The sequence below is a fragment of the Mirounga angustirostris genome, unplaced genomic scaffold (assembly GCF_029215605.1).
Source record: "Mirounga angustirostris isolate CCGP_5_RB_7025 unplaced genomic scaffold, mMirAng1.0.hap1 SCAF_6, whole genome shotgun sequence".
Taxonomy (NCBI): domain Eukaryota; kingdom Metazoa; phylum Chordata; class Mammalia; order Carnivora; family Phocidae; genus Mirounga; species Mirounga angustirostris.
In genome coordinates, this window is record NW_026991714.1 from 20,285,520 (window position 1) to 20,302,876 (window position 17,357).

The window sequence follows — 17,357 nt, forward strand, 5'->3', positions numbered from 1 at the left end:
ATTTATGTATATATATTCCTGATCCCCCAAGAACCCTAAAAGAAATGTACACTTTACAGCTGAAAAAACTGAGTTGGGAGAGAACAGCAGAAGAATCAGATATCTAAGAAAAGTAATTGGGTCACAATAGCAATATTTACTCATTCATCCTCATCTCAAATTCCAGAAGACTACATCTCCTTACATTGCATTATAATGTTTCTAAAAAATAGTGGTGTGGATTCTTTTTTATTTAATGTAAAATTGTGAGCACAGTTATATCTCTGTTGTTGAATATACTTACTATAAATTTAAAATCATGTACTTTTTTTATTCAAAGTCTTTTAGAGCTTTAAGTTATGGTAATTTTAATACCTTAAGTGATGCCTAGTATTCACATTTGAATTGCAAACTTTTACCAAACCTAATGTACAGTTTGCCCATCTTTTAATTGTTAAAATTTCTTGGTATTTGGTTTTGGGTATGTATGTGTATGTGTAAGCACTGGTGCTAAAATGATCTTCTATTCAAACCAATCTTGAGAATCTTTGTTTTATAATAGTAAAATGTAAAGTAAAATAATTTGTTTTTATCCTGATTACTATTTGGATTAGTCCCATTTCAATTCTTTCTATTTTTTGTTTGTGTCTTATGTATGATACAAGCCTTCTATAATAGGGAAAGTGATCTATTTTCTATGCAAAAATAATTTGAGAAGTAGATATTATTTAATTTCTTATTTTTTCCTTTCAAAGAATTATACTGTAAGGCTTTAAAAGGTTTGTTCTTTTAAAATTTTATAAGCATATTTACATTTCTTTAATCTTATATTTAATTCTATGGAGATGTTAAAATCTGCTAGACTTTAATCTTGTGAAAGAGAACTCTGAGGCCAATCTCATTTTTACTTTTTTGAGTATTTTTTCTTTTTGCTTTTTTACCTCTAGAATTTTTAAAAATTATTCTTAGAAAGCAAAGTATGTCTACTGTACAATAATGGTGGACTAGGCAATTCAGAAAACTTTTGAAAACATTTAGAAAATATAGAAGTATAGAAAGCATCTTCCTTAAGTCATGGGAAAGCCTCACAAGGCAGTAAAAAATTATGTGACTAAGATCCATGAAAAGAAGAAATCCCAAAGAGGATAAATTCAACATTTTAGGGTCTTTTCCTATATGAACTTCAAGACTGGTGTAATGTTCAAATAGTAATAGGCATTTTTAAGGAGCTGTACAGACAGAAAAGAAATCTAGGGCACTAAAGGAGGGTAAAACAAATTTCACAGAGTTTGCACCCTGAAGGCCTACACCTACCAGTAAGGGTGAAGGTTGAGCTAGGAATAAAGTGAACACTAGTTTCTAGAAGCTTCAATCCCAAAAACTGAATTAAGAACATCTGAGATGACCAGTCCTTTGGCTTCACATCAGAAGCAAAAATAAATCTTCTTTAGGAGCAGATAACATCATCTTAACTCTCAAATTATCTTGACAAGTTTTGACATAAACTTTCCATAACTCAATTCAAAATAAGAGGATATTGTTAAGATAATAAAAGGATGAAGAAATAGGGAAAAAGGCCATAGAAATAGATCAAGAAACAATACCAAAAATTGAGATACTATATACAATGATTTAGTGACTATCTTCAACATGCTCCAAAAGATTAAAAAATATATATATGGGCAGAAAATTGAGAATTACAAAAATATCAAACAAGAATTCTAGGGCTGAAAAAAATGAATGGAAAAAAAAAGTGAACATTGATGGGTAGATTTAACAGCAGATTAAACACAGATAAAGACAAAATTATTAACCTGAAATATGAGTCAGAAGAATATATCCAGATTGAAAGTTGAAGAGACAAAAATAAGAGAAATTTCAGAAGACAATTAAGAAATTGAAGAATAGAGTAAAATGTTCTAATGCTTATTTTAATTAAATTACTAAGAAAAGAGGATAGAGGAAATAGGCAAAACAAAATATTTGAAGAGGTAACAACTGAGAATTTTCCAAAGCTAATGAAAATAGTCCTATATATCTCAAGCCAGGGTTATTACAAAATTAACCTACTCATGCCACAGTAGAACTGCTGAAAATCAAAAACAAAGAAAAAAAATCTTAAAAACTTCAGCAACAAAACAAAAACACCATTGTTGGTGGGCATGAAAAATGGTACATTCTCTTTGGAAGACAGAGTTTTGCATTTTCTTACAAAGCTAAACGTACTCTTACCTACTATCTAGCAATCGCACTCCTTGGTATTTACCAAAAGGAATTGAAAACTTATGTCCACACATAAGCCTGCACACGTATGTTTATAGGACAGTAGGTAAATGGATAATTGTAGTACATCCAGACAATGGAAACAATGGAATTTTATTCAGTACTAAAAAGGTATGAACTTTTGGGCGCCTGGATGGCTCAGTTGGTTAAGCGACTGCCTTCGGCTCAGGTCATGATCCTGGAGTCCCTGGATCGAGTCCCGCATCGGGCTCCCTGCTCGGCAGGGAGTCTGCTTCTCCCTCTGACCCTCCTCCCTCTCATGCTCTCTGTCTCTCATTCTCTCTGTCTCAAATAAATAAATAAAATCTTTAAAAAATAAAATAAAATAAAATAAATAAAAAAATAAAAAGGTATGAACTTTCAAACCACAAAAACGCATGGAGGAACCTCAAATGCATATGCATATTGTTAAGTGAGAGAAGCCAATCTGAAAAGGCTGTATACTATATGATTTCAACTGTATGACATTCTGGAAAAGGCAAAATTATGGAGAGAGTAAAAAGATCAATGGTTTCCAGGAGTTTGGGAAATTTTAGGGCAGTTAAACTATTCTGTATGATACTATAAAGGTGGATACATGTCATTATATATTTGTCAAAACTCATAGACCATACAACAACAAGGGCCAACCCTAATGTAAATTAATGACTTCAAGTTATAATGATGTGTCAATGTTGGTTCACCCATTTTAACAAATATACTGGTGTGGAACATTAATTGAGGAGGCTGTGTGGGAAGGGGCAGTATACGCTAACTCCCTGTACTTTCTGCTCAATTTTGCTGTGAACCTAAAATTGTTGTAAAAAAACAAACTTTGTTTAAAAAAAAAAGATCCCAGGTAGAAAGTCAGTGTGTTAACCAGTTCTAAGATACAGAAACTACATAATCATTTGAATAGAGAACGTTCCATCTAAGCCAAAAATATGATAGATGAAAAAAAAATCTAGTGGAAAAATAAGTAGGTGTTTTTATGTTGTAGAAATAGACTTTAAAATAAAATTGCAATTTTGTAAATTTATTGACCTTCCCTTTTGGTAGGATATGTGTGGAACAAAACTCAGTTGTCAGATGGAGGTGAAAAGAATGTGATATATAGAAATAGTGAAGTCTGTGGCTGGTCCTCAAGGGACTGAAGCAAAGAGAAGCAAAACGTTCACAGTGTCAAACACTGCAAATACAATGAATGACATTTAAGACAAAAGAATAGAGTCAGGGTGTGTTTTGAGAATGTGAACAGCAGTGCTATGCATGAAACATGTTCTGAGAAAGACTAAACTGCTTATAGGATCTTTACAATTGGTTCAGAAAATTCCCCAAACAACCTGGGCTGAATAAACTTATTTTCTCTCATTCAGATACCTTTACACATTTCTTTTCATTGTGGTATATATTTTTAAAATTTTATTTGTAGTTATATAAATCATCTGTTGTGTTATAATTTTTTCTGAAGAAAATTTTCCCACATATAGCTATTAGCTTCTCCCTAGTGGAAGGTTATATGCCAGTTCTCTGGCTGATTTTACTCTCCTCTCTCAATTTCTAAAACAGTGAACATATTACAAATGCAGAGGGGAATTCATCGGAAGCAGACTGTCATCCTTAAAGATGATGTAGGTGAAAGAAATGCTAGCGTCAAGCATGATAACATTTACAATTGTTTTGACATTTTATTTTGCATCAAGAAAACGTAAAATCAAAACACATATCTTTCTCTTATTTTGCTTAAAAAACCCAATTCAGTTTATTTATCTACTTGCTATTATTACTCCAAAAAGTACCCAAAATATAGAAAAGTACAATAAATTGAAGGTTATTTTTATGAGAGCAATTTTGTGATTAAGTAAAGCATATGATACTATGATATAAAAACTGTGGACTGCCCAACAAAACCAAAAGACAACCGACAGAATGGGAGAAGATATTTGCAAATGACATATCAGATAAAGGGCTAGCATTCAAAATCTATAAAGAACTTATCAAACTCAACACCCAAAGAACAAATGATCCAATCAAGAAATGGGCAGAAGACACGAACAGACATTTTTCCAAAGAAGACATCCAAATGGCCAACAGACACATGAAAAAGTGCTCAACATCACTCGGCATCAGGGAAATCCAAATCAAAACCTCAATGAGATACCACCTCACACCAGTCAGAATGGCTAAAATTAACAAATCAGAAAACAACAGATGTTGGTAAGAATGTGGAGAAAGGCGAACCCTCCTACACTGTTGGTGGGAATGCAAGCTGGTGCAGCCACTCTGGAAAACAGTATGGAGGTTCCTCAAAAAGTTGAAAATAGAGCTACCATATGATCCAGTAATTGCACTACTGGGTATTTACCCCAAAGATACAAATGTAGTGATCCAAAGGGGTATGTGCAACCCAATGTTTATAACAACAATGTCCACAATAGTGAAACTATGGAAAGAGCCAGATGTCCATCGACAGATGAATGGATAAAGAAGATGTGGTATATATAGATCTATACACAATGGAATATTATGCAGCTATCAAAAAAGATATCTTGCCATTTGCAACGACATGGATAGAACTAGAGGGTATTATGCTAAGCGAAGTAAGTCAATTAGAGAAAGACAAGTATCATATGATCTCACTGATATGAAGAATTTGAGAAACAAGACAGAGGGTCATGGGGGAAGGAAGGGAAAAATGAAAGAAGATGAAACCAGAGAGGGAAACAAACCATAAGAGACTTTTAATATCGGGAAACAAACTGAGGGTTGCTGGAGTGGAGGGGAGTGGGAGGGATGGGGTGGCTGGCTGATGGACATTGGGGAGGGTATGTGCTATGGTGAGTGCTGTGAATTGTGTAAGACTGATGAATCACAGACCTGTACCCCTGAAACAAATAATACATAATATACTTATAAAAAAAAACCTGTGGACTGCCTTCATTCAATACGCAAAAGTGTATTCATTGTTTCACTCTGGGAATTAACTTTATACAAAGTTCTTGAGAGCAGAGCCTCTAGGTTTTTGGTTGTACTTGGAAAATTTGATGAAGATTTTAGATGTCTTATCATTAGCTTATATCCTGAAAATAGAATTTAACAAATTAAATAGAATGAGAATGTTCAGTTTGTTGTTGTTTTCTAAGCTTTACCTCTTTTTCTTTCCTCTTTTCTTTCTCAAAAGTTGTCATTTCTGTGAGATTATTTGATATAGGTATTATTTTAGTCTTGGTTGCTCTAAGGACATCACATGTGAATGAGAAAGCAATAAAGATCCAATAACTTGGCAAAATATTTATAAATAAGACATCTGGTTCCCACTCTGACATGTATAAAGCTTGGAAGTCATCACTTCCATCCTTACAACAAGAAACGAACTAAACAAACTGAAAATCACAACTCTTTTTAGATTCAGCAGAAATGAAGTCACAGAACAAACTATTACCCTGAAAACTAGACAGAAGGATACAGAGAATGATAGCTTACCAGGAGCAGAAGCCCAAAAGCAGAGGACCACAGCTGAGCCAGTATCAGTAGGAACATATTAAATTGGTTTAATTGGTTGTTTAAAGTTCAGTGTAGACTAGTTTGAGAGTTAAAAAAAAACTCCAAAGGGGTCCAGGCTTGGAGGAGCTCCACATTTTGTCCCGACAACTCAATAGAGTTCCTGTAAAATAATTGGGAGTTACAGATAAAAGAACTGCAAGCTTCAGATTTAACTTAAGTCTCTAGGGACACCTGAAGCCAACAGGAGAGACAAAAAGGATGATGCAAGAGAAAAGCTAAGCTTCTGACAGCAAGGCTACAGCCAACAGTAAAAACAACCTAACTTCTAGTCAGATAACCATAAAACTTCACACTGAAGGTCTATCTGCATCAGTTCCTTTTACCTGGCACATCATGCCTGGTTTCAACAAAAAATTACAAGGCATGCTAAAAGGCAAAAGCCAAAATGTGATGAGATAAATTAAGTCTGAGAATCAGATTCATAAATGGCAGAGATTTTAGAATTAGCAGACAAGTAATTTAAATAACTATGATTAATAGACTAAGTATTTAAATGGAAAGTGTAGACAACATGCAAGAACAGACTGGAATAGAAACAGAGGGATGGAAACTACAAGAATCAAAAAGAAATGTTACAATTCAAAGATATTTTAAAAAATAAAAATAAAAAGTGTAGTTGAAGGGTAGACTGGACATGGCCAAGGAAAGAATCAAAGAACTTGAAGACATGTCAGTAGGAAGTTCCAAAACTGAAATGTGAAGAGAAAAAAGAATGAAAAAGATGGAATAGAATATCCAAAAATTGTAATGGAAATCCCAGGAGAAGAAAATAGAAAGGAACACAAGAAATATTTGAAGAAATAATGACAGAATTTTCCAAAACTAATGACAGCCACTAAACCACAGATCCAGGAAGCTCAGAGAACATCTAGCACAATACATACAAAAACAACAACAACAACAAAAAAAAAAAAAAAAAAAAATCCTCAAAGGATATCCTATTCAAGCTGCAGAAAATCAAAGACTAAGAGAAAATTTTGAAGAAGAAAAAGTCGTTCTGCTGATTCTTCTACATATTAACTATCTTTGACAGGACATTGGAAAAAGTGATTGAATAACAAACATAAAGTATTTAACATATGAAATATGAAACAGGTACTAAGATGTGATATGATCAAGTATCCAAGAGTACATTAGGAGAACAGAGACTCAGAGAAATGTAGTATGCATCCATAGTCTAATAAATCAGGTAAAATATGATATTTCCTGTGGCTGATACAAAGGATTTTAGTTAGGGGTTGGTCAAAGTGTGGATATTCTAGGAAGGAGAGCCACATGATCAGTTTACCAACCAACAAGCATGTATTTTGTTTCTGTTGTTTGCAAGGTACTCGACAAAGTGCAGTGGATCATAAAAATGCTTCAGACATAGACTCATTTTTTGGTAACTTAAAGTCTATTGGGAAAGAAATGGTAGCTATCATATAAAAAGAGCATGCTATAGTTAGAGGCAGAGGTCTGAGAATCACTCATATATTCTGAAATTAATCAGTTGTGTGTCTTGGGGAAATTATTCTGTCAATGAAAGTTTATTTCCTTTTAAGATAAAAATACTTACACATATCTCATGTGTGTTTTGTGAGGATTAAATAAAAAGATAATTTTGTGAAGTTGCCTGGCTAATATTAGTGATTTAATATTGTTGAATTTGTTGACTAGGGCATTAAGGCATGAAAATTAAAAAACAAGAGTTTAAGAGCAACTCAAGGCAGCCACAGAGTTGATGCCAGAAGGGCATTTCCAAAAGCTTTGAGTTTAGATAAAGGCCATATCACCACAAAATGACTTCATTTGGGAAGACGTTCTTTAAAAAAATGTCACTTTATTTGGATTTTAGAGAATATTTAATTTAAATAAACAGAGAGAAGGAAAAAAGACATTGGAAAACGGGAGGAGATCTTGTCTAAGAGTCATAAGAAACAATTAGGAAAACCAATTTAACCTAGAATGGAGATACCATTATGAATTCTTGTGGAAGAAAAGATTCATTACTTTAAAAAGTTTATGGAAGGGGTGCCTGGGTGGCTCAGTGGGTTGAGCGTCTGACTCTTGATTTCAGCTCAGGTCATGATTTCAGGGTCTTATGATTGAGCCCCGTGACCAGCTCCGCGCTCAGTGTGGAGTCTCTCTCCATCCCCTGGCTTGCTCTCTTGCTCTCTCTCTCTCTCTCTCTCCCAAATAAATAAATAAATAAATAAATAAATAAATAAATAAATAAATAAAGTCTTTTTTAAAAAAGGTTTGTGGAAATCTAAGGCAGCGAAGCATGGATTTTAATGGTCCATTAATTAAAAGGTCACAATGAAATCAGATTTGGGAAGATGCATTGGTAATAGAAGATATTAATGTGCACACATTATAGGCTTATTTTGGAGGAAGAAGCAACTGGAAGTTAAAGGAGGTTCCCAACCTGGGAGCTATTGGTGGAATATAAATCATGCTGCTCTGAAAATGTTGTATTTAATTCAGGGGAAATCATAACGGAGCATTTAGCTGGGAAATTATTGTGAACAGCAACAAGACAGTAAACGCTTGGGTCAGTGATGGTCTTGCACACTATTCACTAGTCAAAGCAACTCTGGAAACTGCATTTCTAGGAAGTGACATTTTAAGAGAAAAGAAAAAGTTTACAAATGTAGTCTTCTCCACCTATAGTGAACATTTCAATGATGATTGCAGTGGTGTGAGTTTAAAAGAAAGTGGACAAAATGTCATTTTCATATGAAATGGTACAAGGAAATAAAGAGAATCAGAAAATATGTGAGTTTTATATTTATTGTAATGCGCTTATTATCTATTTTACCTTTTTTTTTAAAAAAAAAAGTCTTTACTTGAGAGAGAGAGAGAGCAAGCGAGAGGGAGAGAGCATGAGCAGAGGAGAGGAGCAAAGGGAGAGGGAGAAGCAGACTCCTTGCTGAGCAGAGAGCCCAACATGGGACTCCATCCCAGGACCCCAGGACCATGACCCGAGCCGAAGGCAGACACTTAACCAATGAGCCACCCAGGTGCCCTTATCTATTTTACCTTTTGCACAGAATATTTATCAACATCTGTTGAGAATAAATCTGTGTTTTGTATTTTTTCCTACTTTTCTCAGTCAGTCCTTCTTTTAGGTAAGAAATACACCCAGGGATTTTAGGTCCTCCCCCCTTTTTTTAATTCACAGTGAATCCTGCAGGCCCACTTCACATGTGAAAAGCATGCCAAAAAGATAGGTAGATGAATTCCTTCACTTGCAAACTTTCAACTTAAAAGCTTCCACAATGAAGAACACAACTGCACACCAGAGTAAAAGTGAGTTAACTATCCCTGACACCAAAAAAAACGGCAATACTGGTCACTTGGTCACTTTAAACTAATGGCCTTAAGAAAAGCCTTTGGGGAAAAACCTGCATACCAGTAAAAGGATCTTATCAATTACCATTTGTCAGTTCTTAACTCTGGGATAGTGAGATTCATTCCCCCCAGTCTGGTGTGAGTCATTTTCTGGTCCCTTGAGCACAGCTGTTCCAAAGACTGAACACACTAAAGGCAATTGCAAATGAAGATTTGCTGCCTGAGGGTCCCCATTCCCCGATCTTGCTGCATAGAAGCCTGCCATTTTGCCACTGGCTAGAAATTAAGCAAAGGCTTCACCTGAGGTACATGCCTCATGACAATAGTTTTCCTCATTACTTTTTGCCCTTTCCTCCTTGCATTGCCTCTCATCTAATGGAGGAATCAGCTTATTCACCAAGGGAGCTGTAAGACCTGGTAAATATGTGTTAGCAGGAATAAGGAGAGTCTGTATGGGAGAGAATCTTGAGGGTATTAAGACCAGCAGGGTGATGGACTATAAGACTGGTTACAGGAAGAATGATTGATACAGGGATACCCTCCTGAGTCTCCAAGGACTCAGTATTTAATTTACTGCCAAAGATAATCTGGAGCCAGTTTTGTCAGTTTTCTGAGATGGCTCTCAGAATCTTGGACACGATGATAGTGGTAAATTAGTTGGAAATGCTGGAACAGCTTTAAGAGATTACTGAGATAGAGATCCGGTGGCTCAGAGAGGTAAGCGTGTTTTAATGGATTTATTACCTGATATAAGATATCCCACTAGCTGGCTATGCTCCCTGGAAGGACCTGGAGGACACTTCCTTCACTAAAGCAGCAGAGAATATACTAAAGAGGTAGACAGTGACATAATTGAGAAAATGGTGGCTGTCCTCTGCAGGAATGCTTAATGCTATGAGATGAGGTCATGAAACGGCTCCATAGGATGGGCTCCATCCAATGGGCTCCATCAATTGTGTGGATAATAGTATTCTAAAATAGCAGGGACCAGGTAGTGTCAGAGGTAAGGTGGCTTTATTTTATAATAAGCAACAGTGTCTAGATGGTAATTAAGATCCCAGCCTTGAAGGATCTATAACAATGACTTATGAATTTCCTGAAAGCAACATAGTTGAGGAACTATTCAATAAAGATATTGTTTGGTTTTTAACAACAACAAAAATAAATGAAGAATGGGTGAGCAGAGAATGTTGAAATCAGACCCCACAACAGAAAAACACAAACCTTTTACCAGTTTTCAGAACTCATTCCAATCTGAGATCCAGAGTCCACAATTAAGTTAGAAACTTGAGTTCCACTGAGGAAGGTCCATGAAATTCCACCACAAGTATATACAGTAAATATATCCCAAACCTGGCTATTTATCAGGGCAAATGAGAGTGGAAAAGGGAATTACCTAGTGTTTTGATAGACTTTTAGCTAAAACAAATGTTATCGCAGTTTGTGGGGATTTATGGGTGCCAGTGAAAAGTGAGGTCCTAGTTTCTTTCCATTTGACAAAGGATCCTATGAGTGTGTGGACCCATTCTGAACTTGCTACCCTGTCTCAGTGCATATAACTGAGATGGATATGCTTAGCAAAACCTCTCTGACCAGTGGAAAAGGAGTCATTATGGTACAAGAGGTCAAGTCAAAATCCCTGAAACTATCCCCACTGACCATAATAGTAAGTCAGAGACAGTAATGCACCTTGGATGGAATTGGTTCAAAGTAGTAAGATAAAAGTTCCCACTCTATCCACATTCTTCACACCAAGATGGTTTTTAAAAAAATGGATCATGGGGATGATAATAAATTATCATTAATTTAAGCAAACAATAGACAAGTTGCAGCTGTTGTGTTATATATGGTGGTATCCTCTGCCAGAGGTCAACACTGCTTCTGGCCTTTGTTATGCAGCTCTTGAGCTAGACCTGGAATCAGCAATATTTCTTCAAAAAGAGCAACTCAGTAAAAATTTTAGACTTGCAGGCCATATGTTCTATGTCACAATTACTCAACTCTGTCATTACCGCACTGCACAAAGGCAGCCATGCACAACATGTAAATAAATGGATGTGACTATGTTCCAATAAAACATAATTTATAAAAATATATTTTGGGTCAGATTTGGTCCATGGGCCATAGTTTGCCAAGCCCTGATCTAGAGAATATTATTTTTTCATCAGAAAAGTTGTCCATCATCACTTGAGAAAGAAATCAAACCATATTTGCTATCTTTTTTTAGGGCTATTTTAACTCCCCTATTCTCTATTAAAAAAAAATAACCATCTTGACTCTTTGTAGTACATCTCACTGGTCCATCATATTGATGACTTTATACTAATTGGACCTGGTGAACAGGAATTATCAAGAACAGAATGGATTCCCTGGTAACACACATACATGCCAGAGGGTAGGAGAGAAACCCTACAATAATCGGAGTCCTGCCCATCAGTGAAATTTTTAGAGGTCCAATGATCTTAGGGATGAGGGGACATTTACTGTACGGTAAAAGATAAGTTACTACATTCTTACCACAATGAAAAAAGATATATGGTGGTTCTTTTTTAGTTTGGAGGTGGCATATAACATTCTCTGTAATACTTCTTCAAGTCACGTATCAGGTGATTCCATAGGCAGAAGGTTCTTCATCAGATTTAGGATGAAGTACATGCACCTTGATTCTGGGACCATATGATTCAGAAACCTAGTGATACAAGAGGTTTTCATGGTAGATAAGCATGCTATGTGGAATTTCTTATATGTTCCAAACAAAGTTGAAATGCAGATCTCAAGGAGAAAACTACTCATCATATGAAAAGGAGCTTCTGGTATGCTCCTTCTTTTTAGTAGAGACTGAGTGACTATGGAGTGCCAAGTTACAATGAAACTAGAGCTGTTAATATAAGCTAGCTATTATCACATCCACTAAGACATAATTTGGGTGTACATAGTGGAATTCCACTGTACGATGGGAATGGAAACCCAGTTTGATCCAAAAGACACAAATATGTTACCTGAACAAGTAGTCACATGAACCTGTCATCTATTTCTGTTACACAATTTGCTCTCCCTCAGCTCACACCAATGGCCTTGTTGATGTTCCCTATTCAACTGAAAGAAAAGAAAGAAAAAAAAATCCTAAATCTAGGTTACCCATGGGTTACCTTGATATCTGAGGGAAAGCCAGAAATGGGCACTCCCACAGGTAGCTCCATTCAAAGATGGTCCTAAGGGCATGATGAAGACAAATCTTCCCAGTGATAAGAACTTTGAGTAATACACTCAATCAAATTCTTTTAGGGAGGAAGAAGTGGTTGAGATAAAGATACATACAGGTTGTTCAGCAATGGCAAATGGCTTGGTTAGTTGGTTAAGGGACTAGAAGGAATAAGATTGAAAGATTTAATAAAAGAGTTATAGTGAAGAGAAATGTGGATGGGTCCATGTGAATGGAGCTGAAGTATGAAGATTTTTATGTATCATGTCAGTGTCCACAAGAGAACATCTACTGCGGAGGAGATACTGAAGAACAAGATAGATAACATGATTTGTCCAGAAGATGTCAGTCAGCCTCTATCCTTTGCTATCCCAAGCTATGGTGGCAAGGACAAAGGCTATGCATAAGCACAAAGGCATGGATACACTTTTACCAAGGTATAAAAGTTACAGACACTGTAACTATAAAAGTTACAGACTTTGCTGAATATCTGAACTTTCAAAAGCACAGAACCACTGGGTAGCATGTTGTACACACCAAACCTCTTATATCATGAGGTGAGCAATGGTCCCTCCTTACTACAACTGAAACTTACTCTGGAACAATGTTTGTCTTCCTTGCACCAATACTACTATCCAAGTCTTGATGGAGTCAGTGACGTAGTATACTAAAAAAAATATTGCCTTAAACCCAAGGAAGTCATTTTATAGCAATAGAGATGTAACAATGAATATGTGCCCATAGGACTCACTAGTCGTATCATATAGTACATCACCCAGAATTTCACACCCTGAATTTTAGAATGAACACTCAAAGGTTTATCTAAAGTAACAACTAGGAGGAGATACTCTGCTAGGTTGGAGCAATCTCTTCCAGAATGTGGTATAAATATTGAGTCAGTGACAAATACATGGCATTGTGTGTCCAGGAACTAGAACACATACAACCAAGAACCATGGGACAGAAGTAGGAATGGCTCTTATCACCACTCTCAGTGATCTCTTTGGGGAATTACTTCCCATGGAACTTTAGTCTCTAAAGTTGTCTGGATTAGTTTCGTCAAAGAACTGTAGTTTCCTTCACTAATGCTTAGTTTAAAGATTTTTAAGAGATTGTAGCTAGCCATCATACTGGAATACCAGCAATTAAGTATTTTCATAAAGTATTTAAGAAATGCAAGGGACAAACAGTAGCAGTACTGCTGATACCTTATCTCATGTCCCCCTGATATACCTGAGTTCACCTAAAACTGCAGTTTCTGACAAGAATGTGTCAGGGATGGAGAGAATGTGCCAAGAGCAATCTTCTGCCCAGGGTGGAAGTCTGTACAGAAAGCCTTAGGCTCCCATTACCTGATAAGATAATTCAGAGGCAAGTTTCTCAGAAATTCCCTCAATGGGATTGAGTCCCAGTTGACCACAGTAATAAACCATTAATAAATGTACATCTATTTGGCTTTTCTTTAGCTCCTATTTCTGTTTTCCCTCTTTTTCTTTCAGACTTCCTAAGATCATCTCCTAAATGAATTATCTGCATTTGAATTTTTGTTTCAAGGTCTCCTTTTGGGAAAACCCAACATAAGTCATTTATCTCAAAATATGCAATGTACAAGTTAGATACATGTGATAATATAAATATATGTTCATGTATATGTGTGTATACATATGGTATACATGAATACATATAGTAATATAAATATGTATATGTTATATACACATAACACAAAACCAGTTACATCACTTTATATAGATAGGGAGTATACTGTCTCTTCTCAGAGACAGATCTTGCCCAGCAGTCATGTGGGCTAAGGGAATATGTGAGTCATCCTCTGATTCTAGCAATAGGAAACATACTAAAACCCTTCTAACTCATAATGAATATAGACATCATATAATTAGATCAGCAAATCAAGCAGAGAATTCAAGATCTAAATGGAAAGACAATTAAAATGGTCCCCATTATTCACGCTGAGAAACTGATCTTGGACAGCACATGCATTGCAAGAATTGTTATGAGATAAAAGGGCAAATAGCCTGCACAGTCTGACCAACAGCACGTTCCCAACATGTTCTTGGAAGAGCATTTAAGAGAGAAGAATTAAACCTACAGAATTAAACAGTGGAAAACTGATTCCTTCTGCTGAAGCAAGAAAATCATCTGTTTATATATTTAGAAACATATAGAAAAGGTTTATTAGGCACCAGGAATAAACTAGATACCTGAAATAATGTGCAAAACACAAGACACCATCATTTTAAATTTCCCCTTTTCTAATCATAGGGGTCACAGTTAAATCCTGAAATTTTGGTTATCAAATTCTCAACATTTAAAATTAATTACAAATAATTCTTAATAAACCAAATGCTGAAAAATATACTCTTAAAATAGAGATAAAATATACTCTGATAAAAATAAAAAGTTTAGAAAAGTCAAGCAAAATGGTTTAGAAATGTAATATTTTCAAGGCCAGTTTAATTTGGAATTAACTGTTTTGTTTTACTTCACTTTGCTTTACTTTGCTCAATGCAGAGGGTTTTTTTTTTTCTTTCAATTCCCTTTGCTACAACAATCATGTTAAATAAATAATCTGTTCTGTTACATTTTTTAATCAATTTAATCTTCTTTTAAAGTTATTGTTGTCATTTGACCCTAAGTACTTTCATTTGGGGGCAGGTGTTGAGTGTCTAAAGGCACAAATGGGAAGGGATTTAGATGAATAACTTTATTTGGGCACAAACACTACAGTAAAAAGACAAAGGGAAGAAAATTAAAGAAGTACTGAAAACTGTACCTTTTCTGACCTGCTCTTTGGTCTAATTTACATTGTATGAAAATTTAGAAAATCAGACTAAATGATTAATAGGAAAAATATAAACTTGCAAAAAATCATTGCACTGTAATCTCCCAATAAATTAAAGTGCAACGAATATTTTTATGAAAACTCCATACTTTGCACTAAGTAAATAGATTTTCTGGGAAAAAGTTACCATTTTTGTTTCTTACTCAAATTTTATAGAATAAAATTTTTTTAAAATAATCTGAATTTCATTTTAAGCATTGTCCAGAGTTAAATTTTTAGTTAATATCCATTTCCATAAATGTATCATGTAATTCATATTATTTTGTCTTTCATGTTGGAGAGGGATTAGACAGTCTCAGAAGAGAAGTATAAAACTATTGCTGAATATTAAATTTTATAAGAACTAGAAATCTTGGGCACCTGGGTGGCTCAGTTGGTTAAGCGACTGCCTTCGGCTCAGGTCATGATCCCGGAGTCCCTGGATCGAGTCCCACATCGGGCTCCCTGCTGGGCAGGAAGTCTGCTTCTCCCTCTGACCCTCCCCCCTCTCATGTGCTCTCTCTCATTCTCTCTCACACAAATAAATAAATAAAATCTTAAAAAAAAAAAAACTAGAAATATTTTATTATTAAAAGCAAAATGTCTATAAATGAAACAATTCTTACTTATAACGATTATGATGTCATAAATAGAATACCCCAGAGATGGTCAGGACCAATCCTTGTTTTGCAAATGAAAAAAATAAAATCTGTGTTTGGAGACATTTAATGATATTAATGATTTAATCCTAACTGAGTGATAAAAACTGAATATTAAACAAAGCATCTCCTGAATTCTTTCTACCATACTGCCTTAAATGTAAGGAACAATCATGGTTTTGGATCAGGCAATAATCATTTCTAATCCCAAACAGATAGAGAAAAACCTGATGGGAAGGAAAATATCCTTCATAAGGTACAGGAGATAGTTTCCTATTTCTGAAAAAGTGCTTCAAAACTCTAGACCCATCCAAATTTGATAAACAATCATGAAGTATTATTTTGTTTTCCTGAACATGATTTTTAAGTGATCTTAGAAGCAATCCTGAGGGGCACATGGTGGCTCAGCCTGTTAAGCATCCCACTCTTGGTTTCGCTCAGGTCTTGTGGCCATGGGATCAACCCCGGCCACAGGCTCTGCGCTCAGTGCGGAGTCTGCCTCCGATTCTTTCTCCCTCTCTTTCCCCCTCTGCCCCTCCTTGCTTGCTCGCACTCTCTGTAAAATAAATAAATAAATGAACTATTAAAAATTTTAAAATTTAAAAAATTAAAAAATTAAATGATGAGAATGAATCATGAAGATATGGAACAACATTACCAATTTTACATAAGAACGTAGAGGTCTAAAAATGTGAATCAGTAGATATGAAAGAAAAAATGCCATATCTACATCAAATATTGTTAATCACCCATACTATGTGATTCTTTTTGGCTTCAAACTTCCAACTACTTTATCTTACCTTGGTTCCATGATTTGGTTCTCAAAAAAGGTGATATTTAATTGAGAAGCATAACCTGGTTCTTTATATAATTTGACCTAGAAAAAGTAAAGCAGATGATGTCATAGGTAACACAAAGACTGCTGTTATCTGCAAGCCCTAAATTTCTCAAAGGAATCAAGGCAATTTTCTTTAAGAGTCTCATTTTGAACCTAAACTTAGGTAATCTTTAAAGGGACAAATTGATTTACCAAATTGCCATCTATCTTTTCTCTTGGTTCCAATAAAGATTGTTCCAAAATGAGGGTTATTAAGCAGCATCCTCTTCTAGGGCAGAGGCTTCTCTACTTCATTTGGTTTTTTTGTTTTGTTTTGGTTTGGTTTTTTTTTCTTGTTTTTTTTAGATTTCATTTATTTGACAGAGAGAAAGAGAGAGAGCACAAGCAGGGGGAGGGGCAGAAGGAGAAGCAGACTCCCCACTGAGCAGGGAGCCCCAAGTGGGGTTCAATCCCAGGACCCTGAGATCATGACCTGAGCTAAGGCAGCTGCTTAACTGACTGAGCCACCCAGGTGCCCCTTCTCTACTTCATTTGTAAGCCCTTACTTCAAAGCCCATCCAACACTGCTTTCTTCAAATTGTTTCTGGTGCAGCTGATGGAGACAAGAACTCCACACCCTACTCTTCTAACAATTTGGATGTCTTCTTAACTGGAAATAGTAGGTAAGCAAAAATTGAA